This window comes from Ostrea edulis, chromosome 8 (genome assembly GCF_947568905.1).
Source record: "Ostrea edulis chromosome 8, xbOstEdul1.1, whole genome shotgun sequence".
NCBI lineage: Eukaryota > Metazoa > Mollusca > Bivalvia > Ostreida > Ostreidae > Ostrea > Ostrea edulis.
Window position 1 is genome coordinate 30,624,830 of NC_079171.1, and position 11,717 is coordinate 30,636,546.

Here is an 11,717-nt window from a genome sequence, read left to right on the forward strand (position 1 = left end):
CACTTTAGAGTTTAGAGTGTATTTGGATTGTTCAAAATTTTTTTTGAATAAAAAAATGAATGGATTTTTTTTTTTCAAAAGAATAAATATTCGAATCCATTACTTTTTATCTTTTTCGGTACGAACATAAATACTCAGTCTGCTGGCGTATATTATTTCAGTCAATCGGAGTATATTATTTCAGTCTGCCGGAGTACATTATTTCAGTCTGCTGGAGTATATTATTTCAGTCTGTCGGAGTATATTATTTCAGTCCACCGGAGTATGTAAAACTTATACGGTACCAATTTTGATGCACCAGATGCGCATTTCGACAAATAATGTCTCTTCAGTGATGCTCAATCGAAATGTTTGAAATCCGAGAACACTATGAAGTTTTAGATCTAAATATAGCCCAAAACAGCGTGCCAAACAAGTGGAGCCAAATTTGTCCAAGGATAAGAGCTATGCATGAGGGAGATAATCCTTAATTTTGAAATGAATTTCTAAATTTTATAACAGCAATTAAATATACATCCGTATTTTCAAGCTAGTAACGAAGTACTTAGCTACTGGGCTGTAGAGACCCTCGGGGACTAACAGTCCACCAGCAGAGGCCTCGACCCATGGGTCATAATGTAAAACTTATACGGTACCAATTTTGATGCACCAGATGCGCATTTCGACAAATAATGTCTCTTCAGTGATATATTATTTCAGTCCGCTTGAGTATATTATTTCAGTCTGCCGGAGTATATTATTTCAGTCCGCCGGAATATATTATTTCATTCCGCCGGAGTATATTATTTCAGTCTGCCTGGGTATATTATTTCAGTCCGCCGGAGTAGGTGTAGAGAGAAAGGAGACTTTCAACTATCCATTCAAACTTTCGTCACGTACAGTTCTGAAATGGCTGAAATAGTGCCAAAATGGCTTTGAAGCCTAAACAATCAATAAATCTGAAAAGAAAAAGAGAACGGAATTATTAGTAGCAAAACCATGTAATAATTAGGCTAGTCCGAGAGCAGGATGTTATATTTCTGAACAGCTGTATGTATGCATTATATTCTAAAGCTGTCCTACAATTAGGCCACTATCTTCGCTAGCCAAGGGTTGACGATCTGTTTCGTTTCTATACAACCTTTGGCTGCGTTAGCACGATTTTTGTAGCTTTGAGTGGCGTCCTCTAGCGGATGGAGAAAACAAACTCTGTTTGGATTACATCGCATTCAACCAATGAAAATGTGTTTTTCAACTACACTTTGTGTGTTGTTAAAATAAATAGGCTGCGCTCAGTGAGTTACATGATCTCGCATGCAAAGCCTCATGTCGCAGTTTACACACCGTCATGCCGTATGGAGACTCTATGAAAATATTATTCAGTTGAAGTGTTTTGAAGACAATGACTAATTGTTTACACATTTCATCGCCTTGCACGTGGTGAAACGTAACACACTATCTGATTAGATGCGGGGGATTTGACTTGCATCCAATCATACTCAGGAAATTGTTGACATGAAAATTGTGCTAACGCAGCCAAGGGTTGCGGAGAGGCGGAGTGGATCGTAAACCCATAGTTGGCAAAGATATACATTATGTAAGGTCATTGATTCTTTCTGAAGTTATAAGTGTAATCCTATTATTCGGGTCACAATAAGAAACTTGTTTTCCCTATCTGTGTCAGTTCTAAAGTCTTCCAAATGGTTACTTTCTGAATTGAAATATATTTTATAAACATATCATATTTGGGAGAAGGATTACATAGGCTATGCCTGTTGCCAGATCCTTTTGAGTTTATCAAAAAGATATGTTTAAACTTGAATTTTATGTAGACAACCTATATAAAGTTTATTGCCTGTTTATCTATGCATCTCCATTGGAGTATGTTTCAGGTAATGAAGATCAATTTGAAATTTGAATTAACAGTCCCAGTTCCCGTATTCGGAGATTCGGGGTCGTATAGTTTTTGGTCTGTCTGTCTGTCTGTCTGTCCGCAAAAACCTTAACCTTGGTCACTCCTTTAAGAATGGATGGTGATAGGACCTTCATATTTCACATGTGGTTTCCTTACGACAAGACCCTTTTTTTCTAATACCTAAATTTACAACCTTATGATTTTGTAGTTTTGCCATACGGTGGCATCACAAATATATCTTGTTCTAAACGGAATCTTTTCAACGGTCTCGTTTAAAGTCAGAATTTCGCAAATGTTATGGTCGTTATTACAATCTAATTGACCTTTGCAAACTGTCGTTGGGTAAAATGCTGTCTGACGTGTTTCATGCTAATTATTAGGCCGTTCTTTACACACTGACTTTCACTACGGATTACTCCGTTTATCCGATCGAGAAATGGGATTCACGGCGGGTGTGACCGGTCGACAGGAGATGTTTTCTTCTACTTGGCACCTGATTCCACATCCGGTGTGTCCAGGGGCCTGTAATGATATACAGAACAATACACATAACAACCATCAAATGCTGCAATGGCTGACAAGTCATTTTAATTCAGTTCCTTCTAACACTATTGATATATTGCTGAAACAAATCCAAATCACTAACCCCCAAAAAGATATGCCAATCATACCATGCTTTTAATTAATGACCCCTGCCTGCAGTTCCTTAATAAATTACTGTCCATGTATCAATTGGAAGATTAGTGTAGATTGATGCAGGATGATCTAGTGTCATTCATTAAACATCCCGCGTGACGCAACGACAGTTTTATGGCGACAGCGAGATTTATAGCGACCTTTATGTAATGATTCAGGTGTTAAAAATATACACTGTATATTTGTGAGAGTTTGGTATACATGTATTATTGTGACCTATATAGTGGGATTTTGTTTAAATGCTTGTCGTTCGTGGTTTTCGTTTGTTTGGCATACGATGTACGTGTACGTGTATGTTGTGATTTTTTGGCACGTGGGGATCCGGGTTAGAATAGGTCCTCAGTACCCCTTTGCTTGTCGTAAGAGGCGACTAAATGAGGCGGTCCTTCGGATGAGACCGCAGAAACCGAAGTCCCGTGACACAGCAGGTGTGACATGATAAAGATCCCCCCCCCCCCGCTCAATGGCCATAAGCGCCGAGCATAGGCCTAAATTTTTCAGCCCTTCACCGGCAGTGGTGACGTTTCCATATGAGTGAAATATTCTCGAGCGGGATATTACACAATTTTCAACCAGTCAATCGATATATCATTGGTGGTTGGGCCAGCACTTGAAATAGTTTAAAACAATTACGCATACACATGTGTAGATAATACACGTGGTCAATAGAGATGAAATGTAACTGATTAAATTAATATTATTTTTGAAATTTCATAAGTTTAAATTAATTTACCTCTCCGATGGATAGAAGAGGATTGAATTACAATTACCTTTTCTGAAGTGATGACGATACTTCACGATTACATTTGATTATTTATCAAGACGTAGTTTGATATATGTGTGATTATTTAATAAGATACATAAATCTTTGAGAATTTAAGAAAACGCATAACCTGGGGGTAGTAATATGCAATTTTATTGCTTGTGAGTGAAAGGGGATAATGGTTCGAATTCTATAGATGAAAAGATTGCCCAATGCACTTGTTTTTTAAAACTTGGGGAAGATTGAAAACATTAAGAATGTTTGATACATGCAATTGTAATGCATAATCATAATTAGAAAAAGTAATCAGAAAATAAGCATTGCTTACAGTAAAATTCTTAATTGATTAAATTAAATTACAAGTAATCGCTTTTTTTTTTTATCAATATAACTGAGATACATTTAATTACTTGGGAAAGAGATTGCAATCGCAATTAGCCATATGTCTGGTAGAGAAGACAGGGACACCACTAAAAGATGGGGGAATGGAGGGGGTGGACAAGAAGTGAAAAAAAAGAAGTAAATATCAAAAGGAGATTAAACAAAAAGGGAAGACGATATTGACAAGAAACCCGAATTTTACCTTTCCAGAGACGATTGCACGATTAAATCTTGTTGGTATTTCCTTGTTAGTAAATACGTTCCTCCCCAAGTTTGTCACGATGGAACAGCGAATTTTACTAAAATTTACCGATGATAGACAAATTGTTCATCAACCCCCGTACTCAAAGGACTTGATATGGAAAAAAAATAAACATTTTCACTTTACCCAACCAAAATGAACAGTGTAGGGATAATTTATTTATAGACGGAATTGTATTTTAACGAAGAGTTAAATTAATTTTATTTTTCAGACGACGTGCACATTGATGACACTTGTTATTGGGGCAAAGTTAATTACCATTACAAATTAAGAATTTTAAATGTCAGGGTAAAAACGAGTCATCATGGCACTTGAAAATGTTTTGTAAGAGACACAGAAATAAAGGATTATTTACATTTCATTTAGAGGAAATATTTGTCAAATCATTTTGAATCATGATAATTCAGCATGTATATATATTCTTATTCAAATATTTCATGAATATTGCATATATATTTGAAAACGACAAGGATTGGGTAAAATCTTGAAAATGACGTTGGTCCTCTGAAATGAACTAATGTGAGATCTAGATATCACCGCCCCGCACAAGTCACTGTGCATTGCCTTAGACTCGCTTCATTGTTAATATATGTATATATCTTTATTTTAAAATGTATACATGTACACAGATAGTGTCAATAATGATATTTTTAGAAATGCAGTCTACTCCATGCATATTGAAGTCGCTTATATTGAATCATCTGTTATACTAAAGTTATATACACCTATCCATTCAATGTTACATCGGTTATATTGAATTTTGGATATAATGAACAATTCAGGTCGGTCCTCTGAATTTCAAGGTATTAAGATTAGATTGTAATAGATTCTAGGGCGGCACAACATGAAACTTTGTTTTCAATTTGCTAAAATTCGGTTAATAATGGAAAAGGTTTCGTGTTGAAATGATGAAAGACATCATTCGGATCAGATATCATTTTCACACCCTTCGTTGATCAAGCCGTCAATGCATACTGTAAATTCGTTATTTTACGCGAGTATTTAATATCACAAAATGAGTCGTGCACATCAAATCGCGAGAGCATAAATTCACGAGTGCTCTATTGATCAACAGTTTTTACATGTATTTTACCAATATGAAATTAAAGGCGAATAATTTTATTTCGCGATTGATCCTTCTCGCGAAATTACACGATAATAAGTTCCTCGCATATAATTAGGAATTTACAGTAATATATGATATCAGTAAAATATGCCGGCTCAAATTTTTTTGCCCCCCCCCCCACCCCCGGACCAACATGACATATATTTAATGAATTGTTTTTTACCACACTTGCGTACTTTTTTAAAGCGACATTTAAGAAACTTATTTTTGGAAATAAATGATTGCAAGAACGGTGACACTTAACGCCAATGCACCTCATGGAACGCTTTATCGCATATACACTTTGTGCATAACTCCATCGCATTCATGAGAAAATGTTTGTCATCACAAAAAAGTAAAGATGTCGAAAGAAATAAAACTGAAAATATAGATATAATGAAATATTCACATTTACTCTTTAATCCATTGATGAAATGCATTAGAGAGTTATAGAGTATATTTGCTTATGAATGCAAAAACCGAATCACTATATGTATAATATGTTAGGCGTAAAAACACTGTCAAACATATTGTTTGCATCTAGCATCTCGGCCCACAGGAACTGGTGATTTTGTGATAATGATAGTAGGGGTCTTATACCATTCCACCCCTATTAATATCATTATTACGCCATATTAGGGGGAAGGTATGGTATAAGACCCCTACTATTATCATTACAGACAAAACTACCACTTTTTGTGCTTGTCCTCACGTGAGCATAATGAAAACAAAACTTTGTTGTCCATTCCTGTTTCAGACAACACCTCATTCGATACCAGAGAAGATTATCTTACCTCTAATGTGATTGATATCACCAAACAAACACAAGCAATTAATTTAAGTGCGGGATTTTTCACCAATTCTTCTTTCAGTAATTGTACTATCAATTTCTGGAAGTGACAACATGGCCGACTAGCACCTAGAGTGACTGTACCTACGTTGTTTATGATTAGATAAGTTTGAAAATATATGAACTGCATGTTTAAACCCAGTTCAAATTGTACAACTTTGTTAATAAGTTTATGTTTATGATATTTAATTGAAAAATTAATCAATTCAAGAACTGGACTGTTATATTTATTCAGTATTGCACACTCCTTTCTTTTACGTTATATGACATCACACTTTTGCTTTCCATGGCTGTTTCGTTAATCGCTACTCACCCAAAGAATTAGGCGGGAGATTTAAGATATAAATGAAAATGCACACGTTAAGAAAAGGTTTCAAAAGCGTAAATATAAGCGATGGATTGTTTTTTTTTTTAAATATGTAGTCTCATAACTGCAACAGTATGCGCAAACAAATTTTCATAACGCGCTAACGCGAGTTATTCAATTTGTATGCACACCACGTTGCAGATTTGAGACTCCATCTGAAAGGCGAAGATAACGAACAGAAATCAATCTCATAACTCCTATACGCAATACAAAATAAATAGTTTGACAAACACAGACCCTGCACACACGAGAGGTGGGATCAGGTGCCTAGGAGGAGTGAGCATCCCCTACCGACCGGTGACATTCGCCATTTGCCCTATATCTTGATCAGGTAAACGGAGTTATCCGTAGTCAAATCAGTGTAAAAAAATCATTAAAAAAAACCCAACAACAACAACAAAAAACAAGGAAAAAACAGCAACAACGATTCACTGCTTAAATAATGAAGTTATTTTGAAGACGGGACTTACTGTCATATTATATTACAATAGTATAGTTTTATTTCAAAATGTGACTTTATACATGTAGTCCTTTACAGATTATTCACGTATTTTAGTACATATATAAAATGTATTCTTTGCATTAATTTCTTTCAACAATTCTTCAGTTTTGAAATTTGTAGAAAGGAACAAGGATTGGAGGTGAGGGGGATGGGGGAGGTATACTATTTACAAGATAAAACGATTTAATCATCATAAAATTGGTAATGTAACCGTTGACATTTATAGCTGACAAGTGTACCAGATATATTTGTTTGAGGAAGACCTGAGAATCGTGTCACCGCAATCCCCACTCTGTCCTCTGATTCTACTTTTACCTTATTTGTATAACAGATTAACATTCTTCAACTTGATTGAACTTGAGACCTTTCCCGACGCCCGGTGTGGTAGTGTTACGTTAACATATATTAGTGTTCCTTTATGTAGAAAAGCAGATCTGGTATGTCCTTTGAAGCTTATAGAGGCCGTTGAACTTAAGGAATCTAGGAAAAATTGTCAATTTGATGAAAACTCTGGACATCCATAACCTATGATATTTACTAATTAGAAACTACACAATTAAATTAGAGAGACAGGAAATCATATAGATCTACAATGTAAGGTTGTGATCACGTGACAAAGGTTGGAAACTGGTCAGGAACAAATGTGGTACGGTCAGCTTGACCGCATCATTTACATAATTTCTGCATTTGACATAATCTAGAGACTCGAATCATGGTGTATACAAATTGAAATGTGCCTAGAAATGGTTGATGTAATCAAATTTCAATGAAATGTTTTTCCCGCAAGGACTAGAACTAATTTAGAGTGCATGTCCCATCACAGGCAACCCCTCTATATTCTGTAATGATAATGCGATTTAAACATATCATATATATATATATATATATATATATATATATATATATATATATGTGAGTGTGTTAAATTCGGATGTATTTTAGGTAGAAAAACATTATAATGTTTACTGCATACATCAGACCGGATCAATCGGAGCTGGATATAAACGTGGAATGTTTAAATGACATGCAGCAGCCAAAGCTGTTTTTATCAAATATTGCTTCTCGAATATATTTTTATTCTCTCTCTCTCTGTTTTTATTTCTTTGTACATGATTGAAATATGTTTCTTTCTCTCTCATACACACACACACACGTTTTGATTTATACATAGATCTAACAACACTCTATGTAATGTAAAAAAAAAAACAAAAAAAAAACAAAAAAACACAACAACAACAACAAAAAAACAAAAGGAAATGCAAATCTGTCGAACTACATTTTGTATGCAAGAGTACCACACTACCCGCTACAGTTCAATAGGTGATACTTGAATTGTTTAATCTTGGAACAGAATATATCTGTAGAATTGTCATCAATAAGCAGCCTAACTCATGATCTTTTGTTGAAGTTTTAATTTTTAAAAGTGCAAAGAAAGGAACATATCATCGCCGTGAGTCTAGAAATGTTAACAGACTTGTAAATGTCGTGTGTAAATAAAATCACATAGAAACTGAATCATGTTTTGGGATGCAATGTACATTACCAAAATACACCTAAATTTTTAACAACAGGTGCTTTTGATTATCATTTTTTTATGCATTTCCTTTATCAATCAATCTCCATGTATTAACTGGAATTCAAATTTAGAGTGCTTCAAAATAATCTATTGCTTTCATAAAACTCCCTGTGTCACGCCCCGGAACCGCTATGACGACAGAGGTATCTATAGTGAATTTCTGTATAATTATTCAAGTTTCTAGACTCCGAATTTTCACGCGACAGGCGCTGCCCAGTGGATTGTGTATGTGACAAGCATATCGGAGGCGTGACGTATCTCTGAAGTCGATATAAAAAGGGTTCGATTAAATCAATTTCACGAATTAAGAAGGGTTGCTTAGGGATCTGTAAGAGAGCGATATTTACCTCGTCATGATGAGAGAAATTCTTGTTTGTTTCCTTGTTCTAATTATTGGTAAGTATGATCATGCAGTTTTAAACAAAAAATATCCTTGATATTAATTAATACATTTCAATTCTTTAAATGACTATTTGTTTCGAAATATTTAATTCTCTTTGGAAGTATTTAGAAGGATATTTTATTTTTGAAAATTAAAATTTCGTGTCACCTAAGAGTTATGCAATTTTTAAATACCAAGTTACCAGAAGAGTCTTTGACACATGAATATATGTTTACAATATTTAGTTTTCTGTTTTAAAATTCAAATACGGATTCTCTGCAATAAATCATGTTGAGTTTAAAAAAAATGTATTTGCATCGTATGCTTGCTTATGTTTGAAATTTTTAAAATAAAAATTGGATTTTCAACAATATGCAGGAAACACATATTAGAAAGACCTTTCCTGATTAAAATTCAGTTGATTTTGGCAGGTAATTTGTAGCTTGTCTCGTTTGGAGAATTAAAGCCGCCACTTAGCAGGCATGCAATGAATTTATGATCGTAAATATGTGTAAGAATCAGTAAAGCACTCTTTCAATAAGTAAGGTAGCAAAGAGCTCCTTGATGGACAATTAAGTGTATTGTCGTTAACCTTGCAAATCAATATTAATAAAGTGACTTGTATTTCACATGATACTCATGCAGAAAGCGGTGCACGTGTGAATTACTTATATAGGTGATCAAATTGTAAAAATCCAATAAAGTTAGGCAATAGTATACATTAACCCTAGAGGTGAAATAGTCATTAACATAGGTATTTCTAATTAATGTTTAATCTAAATATGTTGCATCACTTTTAGTTGTAGTAGTAGTAGTAGTAGTAGTAGTAATAGTGTAGTATTAGTAATAGTAGAAGGGCCGTTTTTTATCATATGTGTGTTCTCATCTATTTGAATCTAACTTTTCTGTTTATTTTGGAAATTTCAGTTGAGGTGATATCAGGTAAGAATTTTAAAAATATTTTCAGAGAGAGAGAGAGAGAGAGAGAGAGAGAGAGAGAGAGAGAGAGAGAGAGAGAAGACTTAGAGAATTTTTTTCGCTAAGTTACATAACTATCCAGTGCGTGTAATGTATGCGCATTACAATCATGATCAGGGGGCGGATCCAGATAATTCATGTGTAGAGTTTGGGACCGTCCTATGATAAGACTTGTTAATAAAACTTTTATTGTGTTTTCTCATTTGCTTAGAATATCGTAATAAATTTGTATTGGATATTTACAACATAATGAAATCACCATTAAATGAAATGAATACAATGTGAATAGAGTTATTACAGACGTCATATTTTGTAAAGTAGGCTCAACAAACACATTAAGAAAATATGCCCCCCCCCTACCACTGAATATTTGCATGTCTCATTAAATTGTGTTATTGATGATGCATTTAGTTTTGCTCCCCTCCTTGCACATTTTTAGAATTTTCCTCTTTTTGCATATCGTTATATTTTACTTTGCTTATTTCGCTGTTTTTGATTGCAGCTTTTCCATGGAACATGCCCTCATGGTACGGACAGCGTGCGTATCCATCTGCGTATAATCCTTACTACCAGCGCTACCTCGCCAACGAGTTTTACGATGAACTTTTTGATTAAAAGGCTCGGCATATTGGACAGGGTAAGTCTATGATGGCATGTATACAGGTTTTGTTTGAGACAACGCCCCCCCCCTTTTTTTTTACAATCACATCTGTTGTTTTAAACCCTCAACACTTTCTAGGAAAAACTATCAATAAAATAAATAAACAAATGAAAAAAAAAGGAGGCAGGATAAGGAATAAGTAAATTTACGTACAACTGCATTTACCTAAGTATTTACATGTAATTTGATGAAAAATATATTCAAAGCGTATGTACATCTATGTGTATCTGCTATACTTATACGTCTTACAAGATGTAATGTTCGTCAGTAGATAGAGTTGGAGAAATGTCGGAATTGAATACCGTATAGCAGGGTTTTTTTCCGCGGGGTTATAATTTTTGCTTATTGTAACGGTTAGATAGCTTTCCGCCAAAATTTCAATCGCCAAATATGCACCAAATTGTGGCTTTAGTGTTTCAAAGAGAGAAAACTCTTCCCTGTCCGCCAAAATTTATTCCGCTAAAATTATCAGCATACCCTTCAGCCAGCAAATCGCCAAATTATAGACCCGCGGAATAAACCCGCTATACGGTATGTAACATTCTTTGTGTTGTATTGTAGTAGAAATTAAACAAATGCCTTCCCCTTTGAGATATCCCCCTCCTGATTAGGTCTCCAATAAAACTTCCGTGGAATCATGTGGTGAAAAGATATTCAACACTTATTTTGTTGTTTCTGGCACACTGTTTTCATACGTTTTTTTTTTCAGGTTCACCTTTGATTTGCTGGTTCCTGTCTGCTTCGCTGGTTCCCGTCTCTGTTGGTGTAATGATAGATTGTTATTGTTATGGGCTGGTATTAAATTTCTCATTTTGATAAGATGCATTTTCTTTCCTTTGTATTAATTGATTTTCATATACCATTGGATGCACACGAAACGACCAGATTTACAAAGACACGAAACGGCCAGTTTTACAAAGACACGAAACGACCAGGTTTACAAAGATACGAAACGGCCAGGTTTACAAAGACACGAAACGGCTAGGTTTACAAAGACACGAAATGGCTAGGTTTACAAAGAATCGAAACAGCCAGGTTTACAAATACACGGAACGGCCAGGTTTACAAAGACACGAAACGGCCAGATTTTCAAAGACACGAAACGGCAAGGTTTAGAAAGACACGAAACGGCCAGGTTTACAAAGAATCGCAATGATACACAACTCAGAACATTATAATACCTTTCATGTATGAACAGGCTACAGTGGTTCAATGATAGAATGTTCGTTTCGTAACCGGAGAGGTGTGAGTTCGAGATCCACTCGTTCCATGGCCGCATCAAACGTTAGGCATAAACATA

The 11,717-nt window shown here is 35.0% G+C and overlaps 1 long non-coding RNA gene across 1 annotated transcript; it reads left to right on the plus strand.

Moving 5' to 3' along the window:
* Positions 1 to 8,614: 8,614 nt before the first annotated feature.
* LOC125661542 (uncharacterized) lies at positions 8,615 to 11,236 on the plus strand. Its single transcript, XR_008798095.1, has 4 exons — positions 8,615 to 8,792; positions 9,706 to 9,720; positions 10,259 to 10,393; positions 11,127 to 11,236. It is a non-coding gene; the product is annotated as an uncharacterized LOC125661542 (long non-coding RNA).
* Positions 11,237 to 11,717: the final 481 nt, after the last annotated feature.